This window comes from Stylophora pistillata, chromosome 3 (genome assembly GCF_964205215.1).
Source record: "Stylophora pistillata chromosome 3, jaStyPist1.2, whole genome shotgun sequence".
NCBI lineage: Eukaryota > Metazoa > Cnidaria > Anthozoa > Scleractinia > Pocilloporidae > Stylophora > Stylophora pistillata.
Genome location: NC_142521.1, coordinates 29,085,096 through 29,097,325, shown reverse-complemented (window position 1 = coordinate 29,097,325; position 12,230 = coordinate 29,085,096). Strand labels below are relative to the sequence as shown.

The window sequence follows — 12,230 nt, the reverse complement described above, 5'->3', positions numbered from 1 at the left end:
CACTGGTAAGTTTTGGCTCTAGCAAGACCATGAATATTATTACCAGACACAACAACAACTGTTTACGGTTAAAAGAAAGCTCAATGACTTGTTGTGTGTGCATTTCATTCCTCTGGCACGGTTACATTTTTCCACTGGCGAATTATGCCTGATGAGCAACACTGGAACTTTGTTCTGCCTAAGCTCACTAAGTTTTGGAGAACTTGTATTCTTCCTGAAATGCTAGGCAAGTGGTACTCTAGAAAGCATTTTACACCCCCCCCCCCCCCCCACACACAATAGTCCACCACCAGCAATAGGCAATGTTTGCTATTGCAGAAAGGGCAGTGATGAGAAGTGTGTCGCCTCTGGTAATCCCAATTGCCCTATTAGATCTTTCCCATTTGTTATGTCTTCATATTGTTGGCATTCCCAAGACATGGTATTGCCCCCCCCTTCAGAAGCCAACCTGAGTTCAAAAGAGCAAAAAAAGGCAGAAATAATTGAGGAGAGACTAACCAGGATTTGAATGTCCCTCATCCTGTAATGAACCTTGCTAGTATTTGCACATGTAAATCAAAACCCAGCAAATCAAAAACTTTTACAGTGTCAAAATGGGGGAGTGAAAATGGCAAGATTTTTCATCTCAACTGCCTGAAGTATAAGAAAATGCCAAATAATTCCTACAATACCAGGATTTGTCCACCTTGTCACAAAAAGGCAAAAGTAAAGCACACTAATAAAGAAGATGATGTAACTTGAATTCAAACTCTCCATACCCAAACCAACAAATACAAATCTCTGAGAAACTTAAGTCAACAAGAATTTGACATTATTTTATCACCAAAAGGATGGCTGGACTACACTATGATACCTGACGCCCAAATTTTGTTGCCAGATGTAGACAAGTTGCTCCAAGGATTTCAGAGACCAACCCTTAGTCCAGTTGAGCAGTTTGACATTGTCACTGCTGACTTTGGGCAGCTGCTCCATGTGAATAACCATTGGGTGTGTGTCACCACTATCAACTGCACCAGGGTTTGTAAATTTACTGGACAGTCTAGCAAATCCTGCTGTATCAGCAGAGATAATTTGCCTGGTCAAAAACTTACTTGGTCCTAGGTACAAGGGAATTAACCAGCTGCTGGTTCAGCAACAGCAAAATTTCAGTGACTGCGGGGTCTTTGCCATTACATTTGCCACAACCCTTGTGTATGGGCATGACTCCTCCCAAGCAAATTTTCATATCCCAAGGATGAGACCTCACTTAGCCTGTTGTTTGAGATCCCATAACATGCAGGTCTCCCAACAGTTTTAAGTTAATGTACAAAATTTAATTCTTGCCCTTAAACATTAACTTGCCGTATATATGTATTATAAACAAACAAGTGCATTGAAAAATCAGTCGAATGGGACAGTTCCAGGACAAAGGTCCACCAGAGCCGCACATACATTAATAATCCTCTCAATCATAGGAGTTGATGCTTCTTGGGAACCACTGCAGTTGCTATTTAAGAAATCAATTGGTAGAATTCCGTTCAAAATAGTGTACTTTCTACGAAGTAAACCAATTACTTGCTCGACGTGTATGCGAACATTAGCAATTCCCCTGGTTCCTTCGACATCCACTGGATCTAGCTGGTCTTTACTGTGTGTAAAGGCTGGAATTGCTACTTCTGCTTTCTTAAAGATAAGGGATTGTTGGATGGTAAATCCGTGATCTGCAAAGACGTGATCTGCAAAGACGAGATCTCCAGGTAGTAGCTTCTCCAATAGACCACATTGCTCAATTAAACACTTGTCTCAAGTTCTCCCTCCCCATGCTTTTGAAACAAAGGAATTTGTACCCTGTGAAGTTATGCCTATTGAAACCTTTACAGTGTTATGATGTTTGTAGGATGACCAGGTTTGCGCACGTGCAAGTAGACTAGATGGTCTGATCCTGTCACTAAGGAATCTTCAAATTCTGACAATAAACAACTGCCACCAGGTACCAATCATAGCAATACAGATTTTTAATGAATTAACTTTCTGAAAATGTACCTCATCACAAAATTTAATGTTGACTCGGATTTCAGGAGCTTTTCTTTTTAACAACCTACACCTATCCATTTTTACTTTTAGGATTGATAAAAATGATTGCTTAAGTGATTGTATGACTGATGTTTACCACCATTAAAGGGGAACTCTGGGGTGTTTTTTAATTTTGTATTATTGGCCTGTTTCTTCAGTCTCGATTTTTGGTAACCCTTTTTGCTAGCCGTTTGTTTTAACCTAGATGTGTTTCCTAAAGTGAGAATAAAAATGCAATTAGAATTCCCCCATCTTGGATGTTTATGAGCCGTATTGAGTTGGTCAGCAGTCCGCTGTTGCATCAGATCGTCAATACCCTTTTCTCGGGACTTTCTAAAAGTAATAACACTTTGCACTGCTACATTTTTGAGATTGTAAAGCTAGTTTATTTTTAAGTTCGACAAAATGGTGAACTGCTGTGTTCCTGGATGTACCAGTTACTCTGCTAAGGCAACAAATGTGAGCTTCCATAAGATTCCATTGGACAAACAGCAAAGGAAAGAATGGCTGGAGAGAGTTCGTCGCTTGAATATGCCGCTCTTACAATACAGCTATGTCTGTAGTGATCATTTCTCAGAAAGCTGTTTTCAGTCGCATCTTCAAGCGAAGATCACTGGGCAAAGGTATAAATGCCAGCTAAAGGAGGATGCTGTTCCTTCTATACTCGAGTATGCTTCACAATCTACTAAAAAGAGACCCCGATTGTCAAGCGAAAATTGCCGCAATCGACGAATGCATCAAGAAGTTAGTTAAATTTTTGGTTTTGATAATTACCATTTACGAGTTGATTTCTTCAACCCAATATGTTACAATTTCTCACTCTGTGAATAAGAAACGACCATAATCTCATTCAAATAATTATTTACAAGGGCTTTGACCGACAACAGAGCATTTCTCCGCACCGAATTTCAAAATGAGGTTGATAATATTTATCTTGCTCTATGCATCTTCAGACATAATTGTACCTCGTCGACGCTAAAAAATCCCCATTTTGGACAATAAAACGGGCTCATTTCTGTCCACTCTGGATGGGGCTAGATATATAAATTTACATAAGTGTTCTTCCAAAAGAAATAAAGTTTCCATAACAAATGAAGTATACTGTCATTGTTTCGTATTAAGATGTCGCGGAATTACTGGCCGCTACAAACGATCTGAATGCTTCCACAAAAGGAGTAGTAAGTAATGAGGAAGTTGTTGTTTCTGAAAATTCAGAATCCTTCTCTTGGAGTCCAACAAAGTGCAATGTTGGAATTCAGTGTTGTCTTCAACCTCTTACCCTCAAAAGTAAGGCAATACAAACAGAGGTTGAAGATGCTGCCATGACTACTAGAGTTAGGACTAAGTCTCCTCCTCCATTTAGGCAAATGCAACCGAAAAAGTTTCCTACCGACAGATGAAACTACAACTGGCATTTTTCCTCTTTCAAAAACTTCAGTCATTAATGCTGAAGGATGGAAAGTTAAAATTGAAGAAGAGGTGTCCCAGTTGTGGAGATATAACAATTGATTGTGAAAGGAAAACTGGTAGCATGTTATCAGTTCAATTGACTTGTAACAGTGGCCTTACAGTAAAAGTGGGATTCACAGCCAGTAGTGAAACAGAAACCACTGGAAAATCTATTGTTGTCTGCTGCTATTTTGTTTACAGGTAATACTTTTACTGCAATCAGCCAGCGGGCATCATGCTTTAATCATTAATTTTTCAGTGAAAGTGTCTTTTATGACAAAGGAAAAGTACCTGTTTCCTGTTATTCATGAGGCATGGGAGGCTGAAATTAGGAGGCAAATTGAGATTCTCACTGCCAGGGGTGTTGTTAATCTTAATGGCGACGGTTGCTGTGACTGTCCAGGCCATTCTACAAAGTATGGCACTTACACTTTTATGGATGAGGACACTGGTAATGTGGTGGCATTTCAGGTGGTTCAGGTCACTGAGGTCACATCTTCTAATGCAATGGTGAAAGAAGGATTTACGAAGTGCATAGAAATGCTTGAAGGAAAAGATATCACCATCAGTAGGATTGCAACAGATCGCCATGTCTATCACCAGTTGCATGGCCAAAGATCACCCAAACATCAAACACCAATATGATGTGTGGCATCTCTCCAAGTGGGTGGTAAAGAAGCTGAATCACAAGGCAAATGAAAGGGGATGTGAGGACCTCTCGCCATATATACAATCAATCTCAAACCACTAATGGTGGTCTGCTGCAGCCTGCACTGGTAATGTTTTGGCTCTTCAAGAAAAACATAAACACTAGATTGTTGAAGGATGTTGTTAAGATTACTGACTTCTGCCACACAGGTAGATTAGAGGTATATCACTCCATGATGCTTAAGTATTGCCCTAAACGTGAGCATTTCTCATACCAGGGCATGGTTGCTGGGACCCAGCTTGCTGCTATTGACAATAATCACAACACTGGCCATGGACAAGCTGTAATGAAGTCTGGAGCACAGAAGGCCGGGCACGCTACAAACTTTGCTTTCCCAAGGCAAACAAGTGATGGGTTGTAAAACCCATCACTGAATATAAATCCAACGAATATTTGAGAGATTTACTTGCTCAGGTTGTTCAACGATGCGAAGCGGGAAACAGAATTGCTCAACCAGTACCTGTTCTTTTACCAAGGAATATAGCCACAGAGCCGACACCTCCGAAGGCAGATATCATTGATAACCATTGTTCAAGATCTAATAGGTAAATTAAAAGCCACAAAGAATGTTTCTTTGGTGATTTAGCTCAAAGGGATTCACATATATGTTCAAATTTTGTTTAAAAACCATATATTTAAGACATGCTAGTTTACAGTTGTCAGAAGGAGCCCTGAGGTTGTTCATAGAAGTAGGAGAAACTAGATAGCTGTTCTTAATAATCAATTCACTTATTTACTTTAGGTTATTGAATGCAATACAATATTCCATAACAAATCTCTATAGTTGAGAAAAGCACTTGTGTTCATCAATGGCAATTACATTTAAAGAAAAATTAATGAGCTAACAAATGGAGCACATCACAAACAGTAATGGAAGGAGCAATGCAAAAATAACTAATTTTCTTATTCTGTAATCACGCTTTTGTAGAAGGGTTCAGTGGATTGTAAATTATATTATTGTACAACTATGTACATCGTGTCACTGCTTTAGTTTATAAGTAACATAAAACTTTTCAACAAATCATTCGTCAGTATATCGAAAACCTTCCAAGGCAAACTCTTCTTCTGGCCCTGGTGGAGGATAAAGTTTGTGTACACATAACTGCACATGATAGTAGAACTACCCTGATTTCTTTGCCCAGTATTCCCCAGCACCACCAAGCCATTTTCCACAGTGGCTAAATTGGATTAACCACTATGTGAAGAGTAAGAAAACCATAATGGATATGTTCTAATTCTCACCATGGTAATTATAACAATACCAATAATGGAACTTTGTAATTACCCCATGGTGGAACAAGGCTATTTACCATGCTCAAACCATCATGGGTTTTCAGTGCAACCCTTCAACGTTAAAATTTAAAAATCCATGAATGTGAAGAATTCCGTTTTTAATGAGAATTGAGAAATTCCCATTCATTTATCCAATAATGTTTTTTTGGAAATTTTTCCTGTGATTTGTAAGCTCTAGACACGTGTTTCACATGTTAGCTTGCTTGTTTGCTGTTTGCTCTAGAAGAAGATTTTTACTTTTGAGAAGATCTAGTCGTTTAAACATGATGGCAACCCAGATAACTGTTGTATTTGCCAGGAGCCTATTGACACAACAATGAGAGCTTCCAGATCCACTCCTTGCTGCTTGAAAAGAATGTCTGTTTCATGCAGTTGTTGTCGACGAGGATGGAATAAAGATAGACAACAGCCACAACAAGAACCTCTGCATCCGCTACCGCCATTGCCGCAACAACCGCCATAACGTGTTGATGATGAACCCATGAATATCGATGACAATGAAGAACTTGAAAAACGAAAGAAGCAGGCCATAAGAGATTTGGAAGCTCTATTGGAACTGGGCGCATTGGAAGAACACATCTTAAGGGTAAGTTTCTTTTTTACTTTCCTTGCTACTATTGGAAATATTCACCGCAATAAATCCGATTTCTTTTCCAAATTTTATGGAAGCCTCTGCGATATGTATTAGATATTGCATGATCCCGCATTATGAAGAGCAGAATTTAATTATGTTGTAGGACCTTGTTCTACTGAACAATGCCTGTATGATATTTGTGTCGTGATTTATCTCATTCTACCCATGTGTATGTTTTAATTCTTTTCATTTCGTATCTTTACCGATCCTGCCGAGTATTTACGTTATGTATCCACCTTTGCACATTTTTTCATTTAAAAAATCTTCGTCTCCATTAGTTTTAGATGGGTCTCAGCGATCACGTTTTACAAATGGAATGGCTAGTTTTAAATTGAATCATCCATTAATGTTAGATTTTTTATTATTTATTGATGAGGTCAAATGAATGTTAATACCTTATCATTTTACTAGAAGAATAATCATGTTCCATGTGAATAAAAATCCATCTCGATGGCCTTCAAAATTTCTAAAGAGACCTTGTGGTCTCTTCTTATCTCGTATACTCAGTGTAAGCCTATCAAAAGCCACATGATTACATTTTAGCTTTGTCCAGATTTTTTACTTGACAAAGAAATTCTACCATTGCTTTCATCGCTTTGTTTCTTTTCACACAATATTCTCTCTTATGATACAACGAATCCAAGTCACGTGTCACGCAAAAGTTAATCGAATAATCTTTGCAACACATTATTTCCATTTGAAACACATCCCCATGCCCTTCTATAGAATGTAATATGTCAGAAGGATATTTTATTGATGAGCGATCATTGTGATTGAAGCACTCTGGCCATTCTTGCCTTATGGCTAGTTATACATTACTCATTATTCCCTCCCAATGATTTGAGTGACTGATTTCGATACGCACTAAACCCTTCTTTACATCTTTCTCTAACCAGATCTACCAATGCTCTTATCTGCTCCATTTTCGTCATCTATTTGAACTACATTTGCAAAAAAGCATACTCTACAAAGAAACTTTGTGGAATGTCCAGTATGCAATTAGTTGTTGATACAATAGAGAATGAATCAGGCCTCAGTAGTACTATTCATACGAATAGAACTTCAAGGTCACCCTTTTTTTCTTCAGTGCCACTTTGTCATCTCATCGACATGGACGGACAAAAGCATTTGTACAAAGAATTGAAGGCAATGAAAACGAAATTAAGATGAATGGGAACTTGATTTAGTAAAGGCACATAGAGATCAAGGAACCTTCCCAAAAACTATCAAGACTGACACTATACCACAGATGACAACACACAATGGACAAGAAATTGACCACCAAGAATTCAAAAGACTGAATACCATCTTAAATGCCACAAATCAGGAGCTAGAGACATCTCCTTGAACAAAAACACATCAAAATTTAAAGGACCAAAGATACCACGCAAAGCAGAAACGACAACACGAACATTTAAATCAAGCTGAAGAACTAAAAGAACTACAATATAAACTTAAAGGAATACACATACAAAACAATTCTAGAATCAAAGATCTAAGATTAACACCAGGAACTGTTATACATCTTCAAATAATTGTCTTTAGCCCTAACCCATGTTTTCATCTTTTTGTTGTTATTGCATCTCAGAGCAGTTAAATTATCAAAATTTCCTGTTGGGACATGCCCCCAGACCCTCCTAGTTGTTTGCATCTTTGACACTCAGGTTGGGCCTGAATCGTCTCCAACTGCTTCCCTTTCATCAACTTCAACATTCTTTGAGAAGGAAAACCCTGGAAGGGCATACATACATACATACATACATACATACATATATATATATATTACTTATCTAATCTCGAATTTGGAGTAGCTAAATGATAAGCCATTTATCTTCTTACAAATAGTTGATATATAATTATGAAAATGCAATCTATTGTCAATATTTATTCCACATGTATCCAAAGAATCTTTTAATGGAAAAGAGAAGGAGTGGCCTGTTTTTCCTAAGACTATAGCCTGGTGTTTTGTCTCATTTACAATCATTCCATTGCTGCAATACCACTTATTTGCAACTCTCACTTCCCGACAAATACAGTTCTCTAGAGCTACTGGGTCGACATCAGAAGAGTATAACTGATGATCGTCTGCATATGCATGAAATTTACCTTGTGTAACCGAGTAAAACAAGTCATTGATGAATATATTAAAAAACACAGGCCCCAAAACACTTCCTTGCAGAACTCCTCTTTTAACATCTTTCCAACTGGAAAAGGTGTCCCCAATCTTGACCCTCTGCTGTCTCCCCAAAAAATAATCCTTGAAGAGTGCTAAGCTTCTCAAGTAAGTGGTGGCACTCTTAAGTACCCAGTGCAATGCAAGGGGAAATAAAACCATATGCAGAAAGCAGAAGGATGGAATGTACATCAACGTTCCTTCCCTTCCCATGGTAAAGATCTACAACAAGTACACGGGGGGAGTCAATCACAGTGATCAAATGAGACATTGCTGTACATCGAGAAGGGTGAAAAAATGGTGGCAGTATATGTTATGGTTTTGCTTAGATGTAAGCATTGTAATGCACACGTTTTGAAGCAAATTGTTGATAATCATTTGAGCTTTACACAGCTTCAGTTTAGCAGTGAAATGGTCAGGATGCTGATCGGTAAGTTCTCATCACGGCAACATACCATTCAAGAAGGAACCACTCAGACTGGACATTGGCGCATAAAAATGAGCAGAGGAAGATACAAGAGATGTTTGAAAGAAAAAAAAACCTTTCTGCAGGATGGGATGTAATTCATGTGGCGAGCGGTTCTGCCTAAATTGTTTCACAACCCACAATGCAAAATTCAAACCCCTCAAACAATTAACACTCTTGCTTCACTTAATAAAAAAAAAACACTAAGACATACTGGTAGATTTTGTTACTGTTTTTTCTTTTAAATTGATAATTTCATTGTAAATATGTCCTTCAAGTATTAATGCTTTACTCTCCTGTCACTGAGAAGTTACTTATAGAAACAGCATATCTGCTGTCATTTATTGATTTAAAATGGTGTTAAGAACAGTTCTGCATGTTGCATGATTTTGAGGATTGTTTTGTCAAATTATTTTCTTACATTGGAGATATTACTTATCATAAATGAAAACTTCAATCTCTGAAGAATAAACTTTGTTTGCATTGCTTAGTCTTAAATTGCCTGGCTCACTCACCACTTAGCTATACTTGTATGGCACCTCAAATTTGCCTTTCAGAAGTCATCATGATACCTGAACCCCAAGGACAACTAGTGCATTTACCTAAATTGGCACCCTTGGGAGCGAGAGGGCTAAGCCCTTTATGTTAAGGAGCTGAAAGAAAGAGGCAGAGAATTGTGTCTGTAAAAACCACGTTGAGGCAAAAATAGTTTGTAGCACTTGTCTTAAATTAGGGAAAGAGCTATTAAAAAGCAGAGAGAACCAAATCAACAACAATTCACTTATCTGGAAATCACTGACAGAAGTTGCAGAGAAGATACTCTGTCCCAAAGGAGAAGGCAGCATCTACCACCCGATTGAGTACTTAGAACAAAATTGTGAGTCTTGTAGCATTGTTAACCTACAACCACTGCCTGAGAAGAATTCACAAGAGGTGACTATTTGCTGGTCACGCTGCGAGTACAATACCAACAGGGAAGTTTCTGTCTAATGGTGAGGAAAAGAAGGTGGCTCTTATGTCAAAGGAAACTACTCCGTGTGAGCTGTTTCTTTACTTTAAAAAGCTACTTAAGGATTACCCTTACCATTCATTCATGGCAAGTGGCAAAGAAATCAAATGGATAGCTTCCTAGATAATCTCCCAATGGGCATGCAGTATGTGTTCACAACTACTCTGACAGTTACTCATGCAGGCAGCAGGATGAAATATAGTCTGAATACTTTGATGTAGCTAAAGTTTCCCTTCACGTCGCCATCTATCACCATGCAGTGGAAGCCTTTGACGATGAAAGTAGTCCCTAGGATGAACCTAACATCATGGAAGTACACGTGTATCATCTCAGATGATACAGTGCAAGACCAGGACAGTGTCCCCAGGGTGCAACAGCAGGGATATTTGAATCATATCAACTACACAGTTGGAAAGATGCACGAGTTTACTGATGGCTGCGCAGCACAATATAAATCAAGACACTGTGTTGCTGCTGATTTTGGATATACCATTCAAAGAAATCCCTTAGAAACCTCCCAAGCAAAGGGAGAGCAAGATGCAGCTGGCTCATGTATAAAAAAAGACCAGCCAACTAGTTCTTAACAGTACTGCCACCATCAACAGTGCTAAGACCATGTATAAAAACCTGAAGGCCAAATTCACACAGCGTACTTCAAATGCAGAGTCTTCTATGTACAAAGAGTCTTCTATGTACAAAGAGTCTTCTATGTACAAAGAGTCTTCTATGTACAATCTGAAAGGGAAGAGGCTGTTTCTAGAAACTGAGATGGAAGAAAATTTAAAAAAGATAAAGGAAATCAGGCAATGCCACTGCATTAAGAAAAAGTACTAGTCCGACTCCCATCAAGGAAAAGTACTAGCAATTAAATTAAATTTCTAGCAAGAAAAAGTACTAGTCCAACTCTGATCTTGCTATTGCATTAACTGCATTATGAATGAGTGGGAGCTCACTCTGCACACAAGGCATGGATGGATGATTGGAAAGAGGTTACCACTGCTAAAGATGGCTCAGTGGCAACCAGGCAAGCCAGAAAGGAGAATACCCTTGACAATGACACAGCATCTCACTTAACTGACCTTGCAGCAAATGCAAGTACTGTTGCCATAGCAGCAGATAATGACAATCCGATATACGACACCCTACCCTTTGAAGGTCACAGGTGATGGGGTAGAGGTACTTAAAAGTGACTTTAAAGATGACTGTCAGTTTATTGCATTAAGAGGCCAGCAGGTACTCAAGGGACACTTTTACCTGAGAAACAACATTCATGAAATGAACTTTTACACTCGATGAGAAGCACACTGTAACTGTTTGCAATGCCCCAGTCCACCACATTTGTGGTGATCTGACAGTTAAAAAGAAGAAAAAAATGTTTATAACTTTCATTGAGAGAAAATGAAGAAATAATTGCTTCTCTGTAACTTAGAAACATAATAAAACTATCTTTTACTTACTTTTATTGCTTTAGACAACTTTTTATCTATTTGTTTACTCAAATTTAATTATACAGGTAATCAAAACAAAAACAAGAAGTGAAAGATTAATATATAATTAGAGATGGGAGCACGTGTTCCAGAAGCTAAGGGAGCAGATGCCCTGAGATGGCCCAAGCACCAGCATCAACAGCAGCACGCCCCTCAACCCGATCGTAGTGACAGTACCTAGAGAGCAGAAGTTTGGAAGGTATGGAGAGACAAGAGACGACCGGGTCCAAGACGATTGGATACCCAATGCCAGAAGGGCTGTCCAAGGGCAAAAAGATGGAGACACTGTGGACAACCTGCTGTTCCACCTGGAAGGCGTGACAAAGAGGTGAGGCTCCGCCCTTCTGCATAGTGTACCATCCCCCCATGAGTCTTCACCCTCCTGAGGGATGCCTTTAGTGAGTAGTTAACCCAGACCCAGGCCATGAGGAAGTTCTTCGGGAGGCAAAGAGGAGAGAGAAAGCGTTCAAGACTTTGCTCCTGCACTGATAGTACTCCTGAGACGGGTGGTGAGGAAATGGAGAAAAAGGACAGGCTCCTTCGGGAGCAACTCATCAAAACTCTCCATGACCCCACCCTGAGGCATGGCATCAAGCACCAGGGAAGAGACCACCCAGCGGTAACCTACCAGGACATGCGTATGGAGATTCATAGAAACATGGAAGACCCGCACCCGCAATGATCCGCAGCAACAAGGAAGACTGCGGTGAAGGAAGCAGATGTGTTGAGGCAGTAGAAGCGGCAGGAAGAAAGAAGGTGCTGTCCAATTTGGTGTCAGGACAAAAGCTGTTGGCAGAGGAGGTTGAACGACAGCAGAAGACCCTGATGACCCACATTGAGTAGCAGAGGCAGGTCCTCCACCAGCAACAGCAGACACTCCAACAAGCTGCTGCCTGTGCAGGCTGGCACCCCCAACCTAGTGGAAGTGGCTGTTTTAACTGCAGTAGAGAGAGACAAT

At 39.4% G+C, this 12,230-nt stretch overlaps 1 long non-coding RNA gene and 1 pseudogene across 2 annotated transcripts in view; one reads left to right on the top strand and one right to left on the bottom strand.

Annotated features, from left to right (window-relative positions):
- Positions 1 to 12,230, bottom strand: part of LOC148735467 (uncharacterized) — a 36,682-nt gene that overhangs the window by 9,482 nt on the left and 14,970 nt on the right. The window contains exon 1 of one of the 2 annotated variants that reach the window (XR_015999049.1): positions 9,292 to 10,487. The exons of the other annotated variant lie outside the window; for it this stretch is intronic. This is a non-coding gene — a long non-coding RNA (uncharacterized LOC148735467). Of the gene's footprint in view, positions 1 to 9,291; positions 10,488 to 12,230 lie in introns of those variants that run through there. 2 annotated transcript variants of the gene reach the window in all.
- On the top strand, positions 3,805 to 4,759 carry LOC148735469 (uncharacterized; annotated as a pseudogene).